Source organism: Wolffia australiana, chromosome 11 (genome assembly GCF_029677425.1).
Source record: "Wolffia australiana isolate 7733 chromosome 11, ASM2967742v1".
NCBI classification, from domain to species: Eukaryota; Viridiplantae; Streptophyta; class Magnoliopsida; order Alismatales; family Araceae; genus Wolffia; species Wolffia australiana.
This window is the reverse complement of record NC_135845.1, coordinates 16,363,123-16,372,500: the sequence shown is the minus strand read 5'-3', so window position 1 is coordinate 16,372,500 and position 9,378 is coordinate 16,363,123.

Sequence of the window (9,378 nt, the reverse complement as noted above, 5' to 3'; positions counted from 1 at the left end):
AAAGGTTTTCCTTCTAGTTGAACTCTTGACAAGCCAAGCTTCCATGAGGAATTATATTTCTTATAAGTTGTTTCTTTATTTTGCCCCCTCCCCTTATCTCTTTGTCTCTCCAGGCTTTCATGAGGGTTTTTCTCCCTTGTCATGGGAGCTCTTGGAGGAATAATTTAATTTATTCATGTAAAAAGCATATGTCATGCACTATGGATATGGACGTTGACATCATGGATGTGGAAAACCCTAGGTTTTTTTCTTATATATTACAACATCATATTGACATCATTTAATGTGCTGTTTTTTTATGTGTCATAGGTTATAGAGATTTTGTACAAATTGTGTTTGTACCATGTCAAAGGATGTAGAATAGCTTGTTTTACACCCAACTGATTTTGGTTCAAAAAATTGCATGCGAAAGAAATGTCATCATTCACTATGAAAAAACAATTACTAGTCTAAAGTTTCACTTGATCCCATTAACTGTGATATTTTGGGGCCATATCACGCAGTAAAATGCCAAATGACTCAACTACTCCCAAATCTTACTTCAGATACGATCAAACTAGATTGTATGTGAGTTGACTGCATTAATAAAGATGAACATACATGCACGGGAAAATATGGAATAATATTGAAAACTATATTGGCAAGACATATATCACCATGCCTCTTATTATAGCCATTCATTTATTGGGCATAACAATCTTGATAATGATTGTGTGGGAGCAGAGTAATAAAAATATATTTTTTCAGGGACGTGACATATAGAAAACTAAAGCAGAGCTCAAAATGAAATAAGATATCTTAAAGATACATAAGTGTGTCCTTATGAGAGTTTTATATCAAATTGACTGAATAGAAAATCCCATTAGAAAAAGGAATTAATGTTTCTGGAATGGCCTGAGACTAGAAGATATCTGAGCCAAAAATGAAAAGGTTTAATCACACTGATGGTTTTTCTTTGGTGAGTCTAATACAATTAGCAATCCTCTCCTCACCATCCAAGCTACGTAACTCCATTCCTCACGGAGTGCCCCACTAGAGTTGTATTCTATGCTCACTTAATCATTTCAGAGTTCAGGTCTTCAGTTGGGCGTCAATCACATTTGTTTCAATAATTTCCAATAATTTTTTCCCACAGTGCAATCACTCCAGAAAAATCCCATATGAAATATGAATCATTATATCTCATCCATGAATGATTTCAAGGCTCCCTTCGGGGTTCAGCTTCCACAGCCCAAGTGGTGTTTCTGGATCAATTCAAAAGTCACCGCATCATCTTATTGTCTTACCTTTCTCACCATTTCATAAAGATATGATGTCAATGTTGAAATAACTCTGGATAAAGGCAAATAACTTTTTTCTGAAAGACTCATCAATATTTTTAGTTTAAAAATAACTATGATTATGAACTATGTTTCTTGGGTTAGTGATTTTCAAATCGTCCTCAACGTAAAGAATCCATGGGGTTTTCTTGATAGAAAAATTCAACCAACCCTTAATCCAAGCACTTGCTTTATCTCTGGGATAGAGATAATGTCTTGTTAAAACTAATCAATATTTTTTTAGAAAAAAAATAGTAGATTCCTTTGTTTCTAAGGTTGCTTCTTAAAGGATGAGGTCCATTCTATTCATCAAAGCTCTTTCTCCCATCCCATTGGATCAATGTTTTTTGTTAACTTTTACATTTCACAATTTTTGTCTCTACCCAAGATTTATATAGTGATATATTTTCACAATAAGAGCGATCCATACAGTGATGGCATTTAATCATGAAAATTGGTTTGACAGCTAACCCTGTATGTAAATTACTTCAAGAATAGGAGTATAGTGCTTTGATTTCTTAGCTATCATTTCTTCCCTTAATGGATACCTTGCTGCCACCATAGGAGGATTGAGTTTCATCTGAATTTGAGGTGATCGGATTTTTACCAAGAGAAACCATAAAATTTATATTATCAAGATGATATTTTTGTTTTTATTTTGAGAATATTTTTAATTTTTTTACATAGTAAACAATGTTCTTTCATTTTTGGATTTACCTAAGAGCTTTGGAATTTAATTATTTATTTCAGGTGTTGCTTGTTTTGGCGGTGTTCATTTCATGTAACATCCTTGTATGATCCTTATGAACTAAGAGGAGAAATTCAAAAATCTGGTTGCACTGCTATGGCAAATTACGATACATACTCAAAAACCAAAATTGTTTTAGGAGGGAGAGAATGGAAGGAGTAGAGGTAAATGGATAAAGACATCATCTCTAGATGTGCAGGAAAATATTAGGTCAACCTGCAGAAAGCTAGAAAATGGAATGGAACTGAATATTTTTTCTCAACACAAGATTGAAAAGAAAAACATAACAGGAACACACTATAGTATAAGTCAAGATTATAATATCAATTCTGATCAATCTTCAGTAGTTGAAGGGACATCATGCCAAATGGATAAAAAAGAATGCTTGGAAATATTAGCAAACGATGAGAGCAGCCAGCCACTAAACCCAAAAACTACCCCGCAACTAGTTGGGCTCCGAAAAAACCATTCTAAAGGAGAAACAACACCTTTGAGGACTAGAAAATACTTATCCCATTTTAGACATGGTATACAATCCAAAGTTATCCCTAGATTATTTACTCACGTTCCATTTAAATTTAAACATATAGCTTGGAAAGTGGAGAAGAAACAAAAAAAATGAAATATTATATGCAAGGTCTAACTTACAAGATCTGACTCACACCTCCATAAGTTCAGTATTGTCTCCAATTTGAGCTCTGGACCCCAGCCTCTGCACCCAAATTACAGGACCCTCAATAGGAACAATGCCAAAACCTAACTAAAGTTCCATCAGATCCATTAAATAAGCTCTCCTTGCACAACCATCAGCACAAATGAAAAAAAACACTGGCAAGACAAGAAAACTTGGACATATAAATGAGTTTATTCCAAAACTCATTCAGTCAATATTTGCGATGAATTATTCCACACACGATGGGAGTAAAATCATTACATTTTTTAGATGAGGAAATCATGCAGATGTCTTAACAGTATCAGAACACTCTTGTAGGTAAATTAACATATGGAAGGCCAAGCGTTGACTTTATTATTACAAAACTAGAACAATTAAATATCTGTCAAAATGACTTCATAGTTACAGCGTTGGCTGAGATATGTCCTCATACAATTCCACAGTCATTTTAAAGAGCCTGGAGCAAAAACATTTAGAAAATGGACAAGGTGACTATAAGAACATTTAGATGAACACCAGACTTTTCATACGAAAAAAAATCCACTCTCATTCCTCTATGGATAGGATTCCCAGGCCTTAGACACCAATGTTTTAATCCATAACCCTTCGAATCCATAGCCTCTATGATTGGAACCTTTATTGGGACTGATGAAAGAGTTAGTCACTTTACCCGGCCAAGATATGCCGGAGCATACATGGAAGTAGACATCTTACATCAGATCACTGAGTACATTTTTATTCAGAATGGATCTAAGGAGATTATTAAACAGAGAGTAATTATTGATAGACATCCCCAATTTTGTACACAATGTAAAACTGTTGGACATAAACAGGACACATGTCAGAAGAAATTTAAATCTAGCCATCAATCGCAGACAACAAAGTCTCATAACTAACATAATCTACAAAAAAAGACATCATCAGACCATAGGATCCAATAAATCAAGACCTGTGATAATGTCCACAAAATTCCAATGGAGATGGAAAATAATACCAATTACGTTGAAACTAATAAAGCTACGCCCATAGGAACTTATTATCCTCCTTGACAGTCATCACCAAATCTTAACTAAAATATAACGAGTACCAATCATTTTGATATCCTCGACTCCCTGGAGTAACCTCTCACCATCACTCCTAACTCAACTAGAACCCGTACCACTATGCACAATGTAAACACATCATACTCGAATACCAAGGTTACTAATTCCATCAGAAGTATCCAAAAAATCTACGAGGTACCAGATAAACAACCGGATGGACATATTCACCCTTGTCGGCACATTCTGACATCAAGACGAAGCATGCCACCAGACTGTGATGATGCATGGAGTGCCCAAAGCCTTGATAATGGCAAACATTACTTAAACAATCACAATAAGTCAATACGAATTGGTACTCACACATCACGTACAAAATCGAAATCTTTAAATGATCTGCGTCATCCTCCCACAACCACCATAGATGACTTCTTATAGACCTTAACATCAGAAGACGAAACTGGAGAAAATGGTAAACTTCATATGTATCCAAGTCCCTTGAATCCAATTGGAAAGATCCATAACCATAGTAAAGGTTCTCGTAACCCATTTCATAATGATAGCCCTTTCGAGAATAACTATAGTTCAGGGACGCAGACAGGATGATTTTTTCATCCCGGGATGAAAAAATTTTCCCGTCCAAGGGTATGGACGAAATTCGGGACAAAAGTTCATCACGGGGACCACCGGATGGGACGGTTTTCATCTCGTGGGATGAAAAAACCATTTGTCCAAAGGTCTCAGACAATGGACGGACAATGTCGACGAAAAACCGCCAGATTCACATCCAACGGCTGGGATGTAGGCATGTGGCCTCGCTATGACAATTTTCATCGAAGTCCCTGTATTTTTCCGCGTGCGCAAGCTGACGCTGCTCAGAAATAATTGCACTTATGTCCATTTGGATTCTCTCTCCTCCATATTTCCCTAAAAAACTTTGAAAAATCTGTATTAATATGTTAAAAATATCAAATGGTTTTTTATCATCTGGGACGAGGGACGGGACAGTTTTCTCCCCGGACGGGATGAAAATTCATCCCGGGAGGACTGGACGGGACGGTTTTCGTACCATTGGACAAAAATTTTTCCCTTCCTTTGTCCCTACACTGAATCCAAACGTCGGACGGGACGAAATTCATCCCATTCCATCCATCGTCCACGTCTGGGACGATCCAAAACTATACCCAAAACACTTATTAATGATTACAATAAGTCTAAAAGCCGAAACAGGTATGAAGTTGAAGGCTTTAATAAGGAAGTATTAACTTAACACACTAGGCATATTAGAACCTATGACTGCTCAAAACAAGATAGATCACTATAAAATGAAATTGGGATCCCAGGGATGTTATGCATAATGTTGACGAAAAATATGGATTTCTTGGGACAAACATATCACCCTCAAATGTATCCATGAATGCTTTTAAAGCAGAAAACCTTCTTGATATCCTTCATTTATGCATCATATTTGAGAGAGCACAGGAATGAATTATGGGACAGCTTATATCAAAATGTTCATGCATCTAATTTGTCATGGTTTGTGGGAGGAGATTTCAATGTGTTTTGGAATTTCTCTGAAAATAAAAGGGGCCAAGATCCGAATATGATCGATATGGATGGATTTAACTCAGCGATGATGTAGTTTGAGGTATTGGAACCTAAACATGAAGGAAATCAGTTATCATGACGTAATGGACGAAGAGGACCAAAACATATATATGTAAGATCAGATATATTCTTTATGAATGGCAGAGCCCTACTTCACCATAACTATGTTATCAACTACTTGCTTCGTAGGTTATCAGGAATTAGTGACGGTGAAATATTACAAAACATTATTAACATCGCAACTTTCTCCGCTCAATCAAGTACTCCTCGAGGTTATACCAACAGGAGTACATGAAGAAGATAACCTAAGAATGTGTAGCCAGCCCAATATACAAGAAACTGAACTGGCCCTAAAATCCATGCATCCTGACAGTGCACCAGGACCAGATGGAATTACCGCCCGATTCTTCGCATCTTGTTGGGAGATAATCAAACAAGGTGTCTATGCTACCATCCAAATTTTTTTTGAAAAAGATATTACGTAAAGCTTGGAAAGAAACATTCCTAACATTGATACCTAAAAAGCAAACACCATCATCATTCTCTGAAATGCGCCCTATAAGCTTATGCAATGTTATATACAAAATAATATCTAAAATACTAAATCAGCAGTTAAGTTTAGTACTATCAAAATTAATTTCCAAGGAACAATTAGGTTTTGTTCAAAGGAAAACTATCCATGACAGTGTTGACCTGGTAAATGAAGTAGCACTATCCCTAAATCATAAAGTTGCCAGACAAAATGTTATCATTAAACTTGATATGGCGAAGGCATATGATTGGATTGAATGGTCATTTCTCATTTCAGTTTTACAACGTTTTGGATTTAGCTCAGAATGGATAGATATGATAAAAGCATGTATAGAAATGAAAAAAAAATTCCATTTTTGTAGATGGAAACTCCACCCCTTTTTCCATGGAAAAAGATGTCTCGAACAAGGCAATCCAATATCACCCAGATTATTCATATTAGCGCAAGAAATCTTGAGTCAAAACCTCTGCTCTAAGATTACATCATCTGCCATTGGAACTATACCAAACACGTACCACCTATTATATCACATTGCTTGTTTGCAAATGATACAACAATTTTTTTAAATGCAAAGAAATCATCTTTGCAAAATCTGATAAAATTACTAGAAGAATATGAAATCTTGTCCAGAAAAAAATTCAATATAGTAAAGAGTTCTTTATATATTGCTGACAAAACCCCCTTATTAAAAAAAATTACATAAATTAAAAAAAATTATGCTGGTACCCTTCCATTTTTATGTTTAGGCGCCACTAAATTCATCGGGCAAAAATAAGCAATTTATCTTGATCAATTTTAGAGAAAGTTTGTAGGAAATTGGATGGATGGAAAGGCAAACTCTTATCCCCATGTAGGTAAATTGTTTTGATGAATCATGTATCGAACATCATTCAAATTCATACTCTAGCATGTATTCGATGCCCCTATGAAAATCATAGACTATTTTCATAAATTCATGGATAATTTTCAATGGTGTAACAATGATGGAATAAAAAGTTCATTGGACATCTTGGAAAAATTAATGCTACCCTATAGACACGAGGGCCCAAGGAATTAGAACCCTGCCAGAAACCATACAACTTCTTTGTATGAAAAAGGCATGGTCTTTTCATACAAAAGATACCTATGGGCATCATTAACTAGGTCCATGTCTGGAAACATAGATTCAACTAAAAATAATTGATCTGCACCAAAAATGGTTCAGAACCTCAAAATTAGCCGGCAAGAAATGAATGTTGTCATACTGTGCTCTATCAGCAAAGGAGAAGTTTTGGTTTGGCATAACAATTCAAAAGGACTTGGTTGTTTGGAACCCAATGTTTGGCATAACAAAAAGGATTCAGTGTTTAGGAACCCTTCCAAACATCCAAATTTGAGACTAAAATATAATGGTTAAGGATCCGCAAAATCAGCAATAGGATCAGTATCTTAGGCAAGATGGAGTTGATGATACCAATGTTGAGTTTAGTGCCTTGGTTCGTCCATGGAAAACATGTTTTCATGGATGCAGAAGCCTGTCGATCGATTCAAAATCAATCTTCAAAATAAAATATCGAATTACCTTTTGGGGAACTCGTTCCACCCTTAACCTTACCGCTCCGAGATTGTTCTGAAGTCGTTCATGCGTCCGGCCTCTAGAACTATCCATGCGATCACTTGACGCTTGGACCTCCACATCTTCTTCTTCGATTCTTTTTGAAAATCTAAAAGATCTCCTCACCATGAAGACACTCTCCTTGGATGAGTGGAGAAGAGAGTGGAGAAAGGGAGAGCTCTCAAATCAGGCTTGCATGGGTGCTTAAAATGAGACCCCGTTCCCTCTTCATATTTTATTTAAGGTTTTTCTCAAAAACCCTACAAAGTAAAATATATCCATCAATGCCCTTATGACCTTGTGCGTGTGACCCTCTAGGCCCATGTATCATTCTAGATAATAACTTTAGTGGCCTAATAACATTTATTGACTAACCTTATTAATTAACTATATCAACATATACATTAATTAAATAAGGATCGATTTAACCTAATCAATAGGTCAACTTTTCGGCCCGTGGGGTGACAACCTACACCTCGTGCTTTAGAAGATACCAAGTATTCTCAAAATCTCTCATGGAACCTTTACCGTCATCGATTACCATATATGTATAATCTATCATCTGTGCGAGACTCTCGAATGACTTAGGGTGTGCTTTATCGTCAAACCCTAATCCGTCATTCAACTAGTACTGATGCGTAACATGGATCATCAGAGAAAACCTTCTCCAATATCATCACTACCCTGGCTAGGGATTTTTCTACATTGTCTTCCTTGAGTTAATCACCTTCCTTGAGTTAATCATCTTTTACCGAGGGCGGATGATCCCGTACTGACCACTCAATCATCTCCATAAGCTTCTTACTATATCAAATCTATAATTTATTTCAATCCCATGATTAGAGGCTTGTAAGTCATAGTCAAAATGTAGTCGTCCTCTCACGAGATGTCCTAGGTGTCTCAGGTCAGTGGATCACTTATATAACCATGACTTAAATCCACCAGATTGATGTTTACATATAATATCATTCAGGGATTCGTTCAGATCAATTCAGTGAACTCTTTATCTAATGAGCACCTACTATCTATCCTTAGTGTCGCCACACTAATAGCCACAAGATCAGTTATACTTATCATATAAGTAGGACCAGTTAGTGTTATTCTATCGAGATAATTTGATTAGAGAAGGATGTGAGGTGCGGTGCAAAAATTAGCACAAATTGTGCGGTACAAAAACTAAGCCTCTAATAACAAGTTGGGAGCATACATCAAGATGAGATAGAAAGAGATCGAAAGCGATTAAAGACGATATATTCCCGCACGTGAAATTCCAATTACAAAGTCCTCTTTGTTCATTGTAAGATGTTATTTGTGTAGGATTGATAATATGTTTTGTTAGTTTGATCATGTTGGTTACGGCATGAGTAATATATTTGTCACTGACATTCATAAGTTCCTATTTCCTCATATTCCTATAATTTTAGATTTCCTAGAGCATGAACGCACATGAAAGCTTTGGTTTGGTTTCTATAGATGTTGTCTTTAGGAATTATTTTATAAATAAAACATATGTTACAAAACACAAAGATTATACGATAAGTAATATGAGGGGGAAAAAAAACCACACAAAGATATTATATCAAAGAATTATGCAAAATTTTGAAGGATTTCTATTCAAGGTATGGTTTACCTAGTATTCTCAAGATCATTGACTGGGCAATCCAGAGAGCTACATTTGTGCAATCTATGGCGGAAGCAATAAGTACCCCAATGTGATGATGAATGATTAATGACATTTTGTACAGGCGGGACAAGACTGAATGGACCCCAATGTGATCATTCATCCATGATGAAAAATGAAACTGATGACACACAGGATGACAAAATGGAAAAAATAAACACAGATGATACCAAATCAGGGGAT